Source organism: Schistocerca gregaria, chromosome 7 (assembly GCF_023897955.1).
Source record: "Schistocerca gregaria isolate iqSchGreg1 chromosome 7, iqSchGreg1.2, whole genome shotgun sequence".
NCBI classification, from domain to species: Eukaryota; Metazoa; Arthropoda; class Insecta; order Orthoptera; family Acrididae; genus Schistocerca; species Schistocerca gregaria.
The window spans coordinates 281,118,240-281,132,322 of record NC_064926.1 but is presented as its reverse complement, the minus strand read 5'-3'; the positions used below and the strand labels follow the sequence as shown (position 1 = coordinate 281,132,322).

Sequence of the window (14,083 nt, the reverse complement as noted above, 5' to 3'; positions counted from 1 at the left end):
AGATATATTACCATGTTGTATCTTGGAACACTTTTGCTCGTTCGAAAAACCTTACCTTTACAGAGCAATTTTTGTAATTTCAGAGACTGACTGAACTACACAAAAATTGAGTGCTATCATTTGAAAACGGAATAGAAAAATTTGTTTAGCTTCTATTTGGGGTCGAAAGTCTGAAAAGTGATCAATGTTACAACATTCTCCCCTACTGAATCTGCCACCGATAAGATTTCACTCTGGAACTGTCGGCCGTTTACTCGGGGTGGTTTACTGTATGAGAAAAAAATGCTGTGGGAGCAATGGTTCTCGTGCCGTCCTAGGGCTAGTGGCAGATATTAGGTAGTGGGTATCACGGAAATATGAGCAGAAGGCTGGAACGACTCGAGCTATTTCACACATGTTTATTGGAGAAAGACCACCATGGTAATATCATTTTTGTTGTTATTGATGATTAGTGTACAATAAGGCTAGCAAAATTTTATTTAAACGTTACATCAAAAGACTGAGCAGAATTATGAAATGACTGGGCACATAGCTGCTGATAACTAATCATACACTGTACTCTATTGGTAACTATTATGATCTCGCAATTTCTTGAGGAAGAAAGGGTATAGTGTAGAACAAATTAACTACCCTGTTCGGAAATATTTCTACATACATTGAAATGGAATGATCGTATGGCATTGTTGGCCGGGAGGCCCCATCCGGGTAAGTTCGGCCTCCGAGTGCAAGACTTATTTGAGTCGACGCCACATTCGACGACTTGGTGGCCGGTGATGAGGATGAAATGATGATAAGAACAACACAATATCCAGTCCACGAGAAAATGTCCAACCCGGCCGGGAATCGAACCCGGGCCCGCTGCATGGGAGGCAAGCACGTTACCACTCAACAAATCAGGCGTACATACATTATTTTCTGGTTATGAAGTGGCGTCAATAAGCTAAGGATTAAGCAATACGTTAGTATAGTGCCTTCCGCTGAGTGTTCTCTGTTGATAGAGTCTTAAGAAAACGAGTCCGTTATGATAAGAATGGCAACGGCCTTGCCGCAGTGGATACCCCGGTTCCCGTCAGATCACCGAAATTAGGTGCTGTCGGGCGTGGCGGGCACTTAGATGGGTGACCATTCGGGCGGCCATGTGCTGTTGCCATTTTTCGGGGTGCACTCAGCCTCGTGATTCCAACTGAGGAGCTACTCGACCGAATAGTAGCGGCTCCGGTCAAAGAAAACCATGGTAACGACCGGGAGAGCGGTGTGCTGACCACACGCCCCTCCTATCCGCATCCTCAACTGAGGATGACATGGCAGTCGGATGGTCCCGATGGGCCACTTGGGGCTTGACGGAGTGCTTTGTGATAAGAAGACCCATACCAAAGGTAGTGGCGGGGGCAGCTTGTAACACTAATGCAATGATACTATTATCCAATCTATACTTTTGTAGGTTGTTATTCTCATTGGTGATGGTATGGAGGACATGTGGAACCCAAAGGCTTTTTTGTTGGAGAAGAACAGAGAGAGAGAGAGAGAGAGAGAGAGAGAGAGAGAGAGAGACAGGCAGACAGGCAGAGAGAGGGGAGGGAGCAGTTGAAAGGAATGGCAATGAAAATATTACAAAACGATTGCTTCTCAACAATTTAAACTAATCGAAAGAAACCATAACCCGACGGCCGTGGTGGCCGAGCGGTTCTAGGCGCTACAGGCTGGAACATTGACCCACTACGATCTAAGGTTCACATCCTGTCTCGGGCATGGATGTGTCTGATGTTGTTAGGTTAGTTAGGTTTAAGTAGTTCTATGTCACTGATGACCTCAGAAGTTAAGTTCCATAGTGCTAAGAGCCAAACCATAACCGGATGGCATCCACCGATACGGATGGGCTGTAGAGGTTGACATGTGAATGTGAGCATAATTCAAAAATGAATGAAGCAATTTCATCCAATAACTACCGCATAACGATCAGATGCGCTCAACGTACCTAGCTGACGGGCAGGGACTGGAAACTTTAGAATGGATGGAGGAATTTTTATCAAACTTGGTTACTATATTACTTACCATATGAGAACAAAACATTCTTATCCAGGAGACATAAAAGCCACTGAGGGAGAGCGTGCGGTTAGGAATGACATGAAACAGAAAACTACCCATAACTGTGCAACAAGTGGAACAATCGAAATCATCCTGTGTATTGGTGTAAATTTTTGTCACTGTCGCGGTCATTAGTCGTCGGTTTGGTTTGATGCATTTCGGCAGTCCTGCACTTGACTGTTGTTCGGTACTTTTCCTCATAACTGCTATACCTGGCATCTCCAGTTATCTTATTTTCTCATTTCGCTTAACATTCAAATTAATTCCTCCTTATGTTTGGCAACCGCCCCTATGTCGTTCTGGAGCAGTATAACTTTGTTTTCTATGACAAACAATTCATATGTAGAAATTGCCTCTTTCATATACAAATTAATTACTATTGGTTACTAGGGGTACCCTTTGTGCAGATCACCTGATCGGTCTAATTGGTATGTATCGATAGTGTCTGCGAAACGTGTTGCCCATATATTTAGTAGTGAAGGCGTAATAAATTAAGTCATGCAGATTTTAGTATTTGACGTCATATCACTTTAACTGTGTGTCGTACAATGATATATTTTTCGAAGGTGCATTCAGTGGCACATGTGGAACTGTCATCAAAACGTGTTGCGAGTAGAGTTAGTATCAAAGAATTAATAAATTTAAACGTCTCACATGATGCGACAGTTTCTCGAGCATCTCAATGTGTATGATGGCCTGTCTCGTCAACTGTTTGTCGTAAAATGATATAGTTTTTCTACTGCATTCATTTGTATATATAATTACCGTCTGCAAAATATGTCGCGAATACAGTTTGCAGGGAATACATAATAAATTAAAACGTCCTGCTTAATGCGACAGTTTTACTGCGTTAACAGGTAAAATACAGTGAACGATAAACTTTTCTTTCCTTCATCATTTAGTGGGCGTTGTAAGCCATAAAGGTTTCCGGAAAGGTCTGAAATTACGTGTAAAGTTTTATCCAGGTCTCTAACTGCTCTCATTGATCAAATATTGCGTGACTAACTAAAATATGAGTGGTCTGCTACAATTCCACCATTTCACCCTCACCTCCCCCCCCCCCCCCCCCCCCAACACACACACACACACACACTTCATAGTGAAACGTCCCCTTAGATAAATTATACACGACTGCTAAAACTGACACACAATATTTTTTAGCGCAACGCAATCTGACTTTCAAAAATCCCTACGAAAGAATGGCCCTGACTAACAATAACCTATACATTTCACAAATCACTTACCTCACAAAAATCTTCGTTACTCAAGCTACTGCAGTACAGCGAGCGCCACTACTGCCAGCTAAATAAAAGATTCAAACTACTGAAGGCACTAACTACTGATAGGCATAGTTAGCAAATGAAAGATTTTAATAGAGAACAAACAATGTATTTACCTCACTAGTCATAATATATATAGCAGTTCATGACACCAATTCTTACAAATTTCAAAACTCCGCCATCTCTCTCCCCACGTCCACGACTGCTCTGCTGGCGGCTCACCTCCAACTGCGCAACGCTACGCGCTGTTAACATCCAGCTCCCGCTGCCCAACACTACAATGGCGAGTATTACAACAATGCTAACCAGCCACAGACTGCACACGGCACAGCCAGTGATTTTCATACACAGCGCTACGTGGCGGCGGCGTTACCAATAAAAAAACTTAATCAGCCTACTTACAATAGGTAGGTTATTCCAGGCAGTAAGTGATATGTGTATAAGGTTTGGCTGAAATCGATCCAGTGCAATAGGAGTAGACGTGGAACTGCTTACATACATACATGCATACATTTTCATAATATGTTTGAATCTTTCCCCTGAATAATACCAGGTAATGTTCTACAATAATTCATAGTGGCCTATTGTGTGCTACTGTGAGACGTCGTCCACTAACAAAGTGGTCCCTTTTTACCCATTCCCGTTGCTCAGTGCAAGATATGACTTGTTGACTGCTCACCACCGCCTAAGCGCATCGCCTCCAAACATAACCTCCCTCTTGTACTTCCTTGTTTCTCGGACTTCGCTACGAAACAGATATTAACATATTTTCAAGACCAACACGACTGGCTGTTGGCTTCAAAGGCCAACACTGGCGCGTCTTTATACTTTCCGACAGAATGTGAAAGTAATGAATTAGCTCTTGCATTGCAAATAGTCTCTTCAGAAGCCCACATCCGTACCTATCCTGGACAGACACCAATGTACTCTGGCATGCCTGCCTCCTGGATCACGCGACTCTACAATTTCGTCACTGCTGCCACTCTAATTAACATGAAGACGATGAACTGCTCGTATATGCATGTAACTGAGAACGTACAGTGTAAGAGTAGAAAATTCCGTTAACGATTAAAATGATGGCATAGTTTGTTATACAATACAAAATATTGTTAATTTACGAGGCCCCCATTACCTTAAGGTCTGGAAAAATAATGTGGCAACTCTAGAAAGACTGATACAATGGCTTACGGATGACTTACTGTGATACATTACTGTCGTGTAAGAAATCCATACAAGCTGGATCATCAACCAGTGGTGTCATGATTGTGTGGGGGGGGGGGGGAGGGGGGAGAGGTGCGTTGTGGGGAGGGTGCGGCTGAGGGCTTGGAGGAGGAGATGGGACATATAAATATTATCACAATTGATCGGTCTTAAGGTCAGCTCCGTAATTTTCGGTGTTTCTATTCCGATCAGTGAAAGACCTTAAGACATGTATGTCCAACGCTACACGAAGTAAACGTATCGAATTCTACAGAGCCGCACAGACAGAAATAAGTATTTCCACTGGGGTAATCTGTTTCCAAACAGTGTATGATGGACACGCTAGTGTAGAAAGTGTCATAAGTGAGCCAAGTTAAAATTCCACGCATTCTGGACGTTTATTTACATAGGCAAGCCGACTTGTAGCTACTTACATGCATGTAAGACACAGTTGTTTACATACGTTCACTACACAATTCTGACGTCTAACATAAAAATTAAATATTCCGTAAGTGTGTGTGTGTGTGTGTGTGTGTGTGTGTGTGAGAGAGAGAGAGAGAGAGAGAGAGAGAGAGAGAGAGAGAGAGAGAGACAGAGAGAGAGAGAGAGAGAGAGAGAGCAGAGAGACACTATGTGTAAGTTGTGGTATACTGTAATGATTATTTGCGAAATTTTAGGGAAAACGTAATTCGTACTAGTGAGTTTCTAATTACATTTGTATTTCTTATCAATTTTGGCTGTTACATCTTCGTCCGCTCACCCAATATCAGACTAAATTTTTTGTTGAAAGTCATAAATTTGAGGAATTTGCGGTAATCTGTGAGTGTCGTACGTAAAACATCTTGTATTTAGTGGACACTTGTGAAGTCTAATTACCTATTTCAATAATTTTCTTAGGAGCTTCTTGTTCAGTAAATCGTTTTCGTTTCATTCCAGTGTTGATACTTAACCTCGTTAGTAAAACATCTTCTATTTTTATGATTGATGACCTGTTTGTTCACAGGAAGTTTTGTAAAGTTTGCACAAAGGATAAACATAACACATATGGAGTCATATGTTGAAAACAGAATATTGTGTTATGCGCGTATGACAACTGTCGTATTGTGTGCCAATTAGTTTACACCTTCAACAGTATTCTAAATTTCTAACCTTCTCATAAATTACCGTCATTTGAGAGACTTGCACATAAGTTTCTTCCTGAGCATAGCCCCGTCAAATCAAAACCTACAGAAATAGGTTCCAAACAGCTTCACAGAAACACTAAATATTAACGTAGGTTTTTCCTCTTGTTGTAATGCTAGCCACTTTCTTTGACATTGTAGTGACAATAAGGAAACGACTCTTGTAATACTTTCAGCATTAAACATCCCTAAATTAAAAAAGAGGCCGGGAGATTATTTTAAAGTAATTTCTTCATTGTTGAGAGAAACGACGTTATAGCTTCCACAGTGCACGCTCAAAGCGTAAGCCACAGTATGCGTTTGATGCTGTTCTTAAGCAGCTGTAAATCATCCTGAATGGTATCAACTACCAAGACACATACCATACACAGCAAAGGCAACTTGGAGACAATCGTCTCCCTAACACCTGTCGACTTCAACGTGAGTGTCGCGTCAGTGGTAGATCCATGAGCAGTGAACAAGGATGTGAGGTACGAGGGATCGGTCTTTTGCACGTTAGCAACTAATCTTGTGATCTCTCAATGAAACTATTGTTGAGGCAGGACGACACATTTCACGTACTCGTGAAAAGTGCTGTTTGTCTTGCCAGGTGGAAACAAACACAAAAGTTTTGGGGTCTATTAATTGTCGGCAGTTCGATCGTGTGGCGGATGGTGATACTCCTTCGTGATTTGGTAGCAAGGGATAAGGAAGATAGCCAAATGCGCTCAGTGGATATGCCTGCGCATCTTATTCGACAAATGCAAGAGGCTATTCCGTCAGACACACACACACACACACACACACACACACACACACACACACACACACACACACACACACAAAAGCATCCTCACACTTCAGTTCACAGGCAGACACGCGACACACAATACGCGACACATACCCAGTTGTAAGAGTGACAATTTAACTCTAACTTTAAAAGCGAATTCCACTAGAAATTTATGAAATGCATATATTCTTCTTAAACTGGAGGATACACACATGGAAAGAAGTTCTTGAGCATGCAGACTAGCTCCTTAATCAGCCAATCGGAATCCCTTCCGTTTCTAGGGCACGTGAAGATGTTGCAGCTTACTGCGCAGCAAGTTCCCGCTGTCGCAGTATGGTAGTTGTACGAGATGGAGTCCGTGGTCTAGAGCAACAGTTCCGTATCCAGCGCCGATCGGTTAGGTTCTTGTTTATCTCACTTGCCGCAGCGACGCTTGTGTGAAGCTTTCCTAGTTAGAGTTTCTCTCTCCACCGAGTGAGTCGTAGCGCTTCCACACCGCCTTACTGTTAGTTTGTGTTCGTCTACTTCCAGCGGCGTCGGCCGCTCCGATATCGCTATCACAGATTCCACGTATATTCCATTGCTCCGTCAGATTTACTTTCGATAAAACTACGCGACACGTGCAGCCCGGATCAGAAATCCACGATAGGCTTTTCAATGGAATTCACGTTAATTCTGGTCAGGTTCTCACCGCTTATTTTGACGTAGACGAGTACGTGTCTTAGCTCAAATTGGAGAATCCCCTTCACGTTGAAATATTACTGTCGCGTCATGGTTATGAAGTCCTGTTCAAGTATCGCCATAATTCCGTTAGTATGGTGTCACTCGCAGATGCTGAAGTTGACTATACCAATGATCAAGAATTCAGCGTCCCGCCGGAGGTAGATGAATACTTTCTAAAGGACATATTGACTCCTTATGGAATTGTACTTCCCATGAACCACGGACCTTGCCGTTGGTGGGGAGGCTTGGGTGCCTCAGCGATACAGATATCCGTACCGTAGGTGCAACCACAACAGGGGGGGGGGGGGGGGGGGGGGTGAATATGTTGAGAGGCCAGACAAAAGTATGGTTCCTGAAGAGGGGCAGCAGCCTATTCAGTAGCTGCAGGGCAACAGTCTGGATGACTGACTGATCTGGCCTTGTAACACTAACCAAAACGGCCTTGCTGTGCTGGTACTGCGAACGGCTGAAAGCAAGGTGAAACTATAGCCGTTATTTTTCCCGAGGGCACGTAGCTTTACTGTACGGTTAAATCATGATGGCGTCCTCTTGGGTAAAATATTCCAGAGGTAAAATAGACCGCCATTTCGATCTCCGGGCGGGGACTACTCAGGAGGACGTCGTTATCAGGAGCGTGGAATGTCAGATCGGACAGGTAGGGTAGAAAATTTTAAAAAGGGAAATGGATAGGTAAATGAGAAATACAGTGGGAATTAGTGAAGTTCGGTCGCAGTTCGAACAAGACTATTGGTCAGGTGATTACAGGGTTATAAATACAAAAACAAATAGTGGTAATGCAGCAGTAGGTTTAATAATGAATAACAAAATTGGAGCGCGTGTAAGCTATTACGAACAGCATAGTGAACGCATTATCGTAGCAAAGACAGACACGAAGCCCACGCCTACAACAACAGTGCAAGTTTATATGCCAACTAGCTCCGCAGATGACGAAAAGATTGAAGAAATGTATGACGAGATAAAAGAAATTAATTAGTTAATTAAGGGATCCCAAAATTTAATAGTCACGGGGAACTGGAATTTGATAGTAGGAAAAGGAAGAGAAGGGAAAGTAGTAGGTGAATATGGAATGGGGCTCATGATTGAAAGAGGAAGCCGCCTGGTAGAATTTTGCACCGAGCGTAACTTAATCATTGCTAACACTTGGTTTAAAAATCATCAAGGAAGGCTGTATACGTGGAACAAGCCTGGAGACACTGGAAGTTTTCAGGTAGAATATATAATAGTAAGGCAGTGATTTAGGAATCAGGTTTTAAATTATAGGATGTTTGCAGGGGCAGACCTATTGGTTACGTACTGTACATTAAAACCGGAGGGACTGCAGAAAGGAGGGCATTTAAGGAGATGGGACTAGGATAAACTGAAAGAACTAGAGGTTGTAGTGGGTCTCAGAGAGTGCATTAATGAACGATTGACAACCACGGGGGAAAAAATACAGTAGTATAAGAATGGGTAGCATTGAGACCTGAAATAGTGCAGGCAGCAGAGTATCAAGTAGGTAAAAAGACGAGGGCTAATATAAATTTGTGGGTAACAGAAGAGATACTGAATTTAATTGAGAAAGGAGGAAATATAAAAATGCGGTAAATGAAGCAGACAAAAGGGAATACAAACGTCTCAAAAATGAAATCGACCGAAAGTGCAAAATGGTTAAGCAGGGATCACTAGAGGACAAATGTAAGAATGTAGAGGCATCTATCACTAGGGGTAACATGGATACTGCCTACAGAAAAATTAAAAAGACCTTTGGAGAAAAATGAACCACTTGTATAAATATCAAGAGCTTAGACGGAAAACCAGTTCTAAGCGAAGAAGGGAAGGCAGAAAGCTGGAAGGAGTATATAGGGGTCTCTACAAGGGTGATGTACTTGTGGGAAATATTATGGATGTGGAAGAGGACGTGGATAAAGATGAAATGGAAGAGTTGACACTGCGTGAAGTGTTTGACAGAGCACTGAAAGACCTAAGTCGCAACAAGGCCCCTCGAGAAGAAAACATTCAATTCGAATACTGATAGCCTTGGCAGAGCCATCTCTGCAAAATTGGAGAGCAAGATGTATGAGACAAGGGAAATACTCTCACACTTCAAGAAGAGTACAATAATTCCAATCCCAGGTGTGAAAATTTTCGAGCTCTCAGTTTAATAAGTCATGGCTGCAAAATACTAACTCAAATTCTTTACAGACGAACTGGTAGAAGCCAACCTCGAGGAAGATCAGTTTGGATTCCGTAGAAGTATTCGAATATGTGAGACAGTACTGATCCTACGACTTATCTTAGAAGGTAGATTAATGAGAGGCAAACCTACGATTTTGGCATTAGTACGCTTAGAGAAAACTTTTGACAAAGTGACTGGAATACTCTCCTTCAAATTCTGAAGGTGTTAGAGGTCAAATGCAGGGAGCGAAAGGGCATTTGAAATTTGTACAGAAACGAGATAGCCGTTACAAGAATGGAGGGACACGAAAGAGAAGCAGTGGTTGAGAAGAGAGTGAGACAGGGTTGTAGCTTATCTCCGACGTTAATCAAAGAAAACTAAGGAAAAATTTGGAGTAGGAATTAAAATCCATGGAGAAGAAATAAAAATTTTAAGATCTGTTGATCACATTGTAATTATGCCAGGGGCAGCAAATGACGTGGAAGTGCACTTGAACGGAATGGACAGTGCCTTGAAAGGATGGTATAAGATAAACGTCAACAAACACAAAACGAGGGTAATGGAATGTAGTCGAATTAAGTGACGTGATGATGAGTGAATTAGATTAGGAAATAAGACACTAAAAGTAGTAGATGAGCCTTGCCATTTCTGGAGCAAAGTAACTGATGATTTTCGAAGTAGAGAGGATATAAAATGTAGACTGACAATGGCAAGGAAAGCGTTTCTGAAGAAGAGAAATTTGTTAACATCGAGTATAGATTTATGAGTGATGACAACTTTTCTGAAAGTATTTATATCTAGTGAAGCCATGTATGGAAGTGAAACATGGACGATGAATAGTTTAGATAAGAAAAGAACAAAAGCTTTCGAAATTTTACAGAAGAATACTGAAGATTAGATGGATAGATCGCGTAACTAATGAGGATGTACTGAATGGAATTGGTGAGAAAATGAATTTGTGGCATAACTTGACTAAAAGAAGCAATCAGTTGGTAGGGCACATTCTGAGGCATCAAGGGATCACCAGTGTAGTATTAGAGGTAAGCGTGGGGATAAAACCCGTATAGGGAGACCAAGAAATGAAAACAAATAAGTAGATTCAGAGGGATATAGGTTTCAGTAGTTATTCGGAGGTGAAGAGGCTTTCACAGAATATAGTAGTATGGAGCGCTGCATCAAACCGTTCTCGTCGGTAGACCACAAAAACAATCCGTCATGACCGCTGGTCTAATCAACACCGATTTGAGTGTTATAGTGGAATTCGTTCCATGGAAGTGCATATCAAACGTAACACTCCATCACATTTACAAGTGTGTGATTATCGCGTTCGTGTCATTTATGCTGGTCGAGAGAGAGCCTGCTTCCTGTGTAATGAAAGCGGACACGTTCGACTTAAACGTCCGCATAGTGTGTTTGTAATAAAGCCTTCGATAGTGCAGCGTCGCAAATTGACGTTTACTGATCTTGTTCCTTCCACTCACGATGTCGGACCTACCTCTGCTTCGTATCGTATGTATGAAAGGGCAGCTCTGATAATCGCTTAAGTGAAGTTCTGCCTTTACCTCCGCCAAAAGATCAGATTTCCATTGCGCCCAGGATAGAATCTGCAATAGTGAAAAACAAGCGACATGGCGCTCAGGATAGTGAGGGTGAGAATTTGACTGTGCCTTCTGCCCCAGCCTCCTCCGCATCGACTTTATCCACTACTCCTCTCGATAATACGATACTTCCCATAGGTGGTACGGTAAGCGGTGAAGAAGTCATTTACAGCACCCCTTCTGCTTACGAAGTCCCTCTTTCCGAGCTGCCTCCGTCTGAGAAGGGAGGGCGATCGCCCCCCCCCCCCCCCACCCTTTCCCCTTCGTGTTTGTGTTCCCCGTTACAGTCTTAAACGTGGAAATCTCCTCCTGTTACTTCAACTTCAGCCGACGACGGTTCCCTGCATTTGCCACTTACTACGGTAACTCCAGAGGATAACAAGAATAGCGACAAAGTATCACCTGTAGATAGGTGGTTACACAGAATGCCTCCACCTTAGTGACCGGACGTTCATTACATGTCCCATGTTCGGAGGAGCAGGAAGCTGCGACTATGACCCCTCCCACACCTCCGTCTGCAGAGGCCCCCAAGCCTCGTAGCTGACAGAAACAGCGTATACAGTGTGACCGTGCGGTGTTACGAAATAAGTCGAAGAAGAAAGAATCCGGTAATGGGGTTTTGGTCTCCCCATGTCTAATTCATCCGCAGAATCGGCAATGGGCGTTGACGCTCAGCTATCTGTATAATTGTGGCCGGTACGCTCCAAACATCCCTGTCAATGACCGGTCAATGACCGAAGCGTGCACGTTCCTTTCCTTAAACGTTAATCGTGTCGAATCAGAATTGCGATTGGTTTCGCTGTGTCCATTTATGATTCATGTGCTGACATAATATTTTTACAGGTGGTGTTATTTAGGCATTTCTCCTTACCTGAGTTTCGTATGATCTTGAATACAGCACACGAATATTCTACGTGGATCGCCTTACTCTTTCGCGAAGGCATTCCTATTGTTGAGGTGGAAACATTGGATTTTGTCAGGGCAGAAGTTGTAAACTTTTTAGTCTTACACTGGTTCTTTTATAAGCCCCGTCTGGCCCTGGTCGCATAGTGGATCTTCACGTTTTATGTGTTGAAGAGGAAGTTGTTTATGTGTTGCATAAGAGCCCTCCAGGTGAGTGGTAATTTTAACTGTGTTTTGCGCCATGCAGATAAATCACCAATTATTAATTTTTGTCGTGAATTACATGAGTTGGTCCGCTCCTTAAGCTTGAAAGACCTCTGGATATGTAAATACCTGACGTTGGTTAAATTTACCCACTTTGCTACGACTTCAAGTAGCATATTAGATAGGTTTTACTTACCGGGCAGCATGCGCCATAGTATTCTTAACGTTGAATTCACCCGTGCTTCCTTTACGGATCACTGCGGTGCAACTCAACTCTCAAGCTTGTACGGCTACCTGTCAAATTGTTTCGCACTCCGTGGATGTTAAACAATGCTCACCTTGCCGACCTCTCTCTCCATGACGTGATGCGAGCCGTGTGGGAGCCTACTCTCCGGTCCACTGGAATATACTCCTCCATCTTTGACTGGTAGACTGAAGTGACAAAACAGAAGTTCAGGCAAGCTTTGATACTTATTTGCGCTGCCAAAGCGCGGGGCCTTCGGAGAACTTACAAATTTTACTATACCATTCAATGTGAACTTCATGATGACGTGGATCACACTCCGATGCGAATTGTTGATGTTAAGTGCGTAAAGGCGAAATTGTTGACCCTGAAGAGACTGCAAATGGAAGTATTAAAACAACTATCTAACCCACGTTCATTGGTGACGGAAGAACTGACGTCTTTCTATCACTTGCTTTGGCATCAGACCAGCCACAGCGCCCTGGTAGTAGTTCTCCCATGGCAAATGATGAACGTTTCGTAATGGAATGAGCTGGTACAGTGCGTGTCTTACACCAATACTACACTATGTGATCAAAAGTATCCGGACACCTGGCTGAAAATGACCTGCAATTCGGAGGCGTTCTCCATCGGTAATGGCGGAATTCAGTATGGTGTTGGCCCACCCTTAGCTTTGACGACAGCTTCCACTCTCTTAGCCAAACCTTCAATCAGGTACTGGAAGGTTTCTTGGCGAATGGCAACCGATTCTTCACGGAGTGTTGCTCTGAGGAGAGGTATCGATGTCGGTCATGAGGTCTTTCACCGAAGTCGGCGTTGCAAAACATCCCAAAGGTATTCTATAGGTTCAAGTCAGGTCTGTGTGCAGGCCAGTCCATTACAAGAATTTTATTTTCGTGTAACCGCTCCGCCACAGGCTGTGCATTATGAACAGGTGCTCGATCGTGTTGAAAGATGCAATCGCCGTACCCGAATTGCTCTTCAACAGTGGGAAGCAAGATGGTGCCTGAAACATCAGTGTCAGCCTGTGCTGTGATATTGTCACGCAAAACAACAAGGGGGGGGGGGGCAAGCCCCCTCCATGAAAAAAACACGATCACACCACAACACCACTACTTCCGATTTTAACTGTTGGCTCTACACATGGTGTCCGATGACGTTCAGCAGGCTTTCGCCATATCCCCCCTCCCCCCCCCCCCCCATTTGATCGCCACACTGTGTGCCGTGATTCGTCACTCAGTACAACATTTTTCCCTGTTCAATTGTTCAGTGTTTAGGATCTTTACACCAAGCGAGGCGTCTTTTGACATTGACCGACGTGATGTGTGGCTTATGAGCAGCTGACCGACCATGAAATCCAAGTTCTGTCCCTTAACGCCTAACTATCATAGTATTTGCAGTGGATCTTGATGCAGCTTGGAATTCCTGTGTGATGGTCAGGACTGATGTCCACCTATTACACATTACGACCTTCTTCAACTGTCGGCGGTCTCTGTCAGTCAACAGGCGAAGTCTTCCTGTAAGCTTTTGTGCTGTACGTGTCCTTTCATCTTTCCACTTCACTATCACATCGGAACAGTGGACCTACAGATGTTTAGGAGTGTGGAAATCTCAATCACAGACGTATGACACAAGTGACACCCAAATACCTGACCACATTCGATGTCCGTAAGTTCCGCGGAGAGCCCCGTTCTGCCCTGTCACGATGTCTAATGACTAG

General features: G+C 43.3%; 1 pseudogene; it reads left to right on the top strand.

Annotated features, from left to right (window-relative positions):
* The first annotated feature begins 1,032 nt into the window (after positions 1-1,032).
* On the top strand, positions 1,033-1,150 carry LOC126282593 (5S ribosomal RNA; annotated as a pseudogene).
* The last annotated feature ends 12,933 nt before the right edge of the window (positions 1,151-14,083 follow it).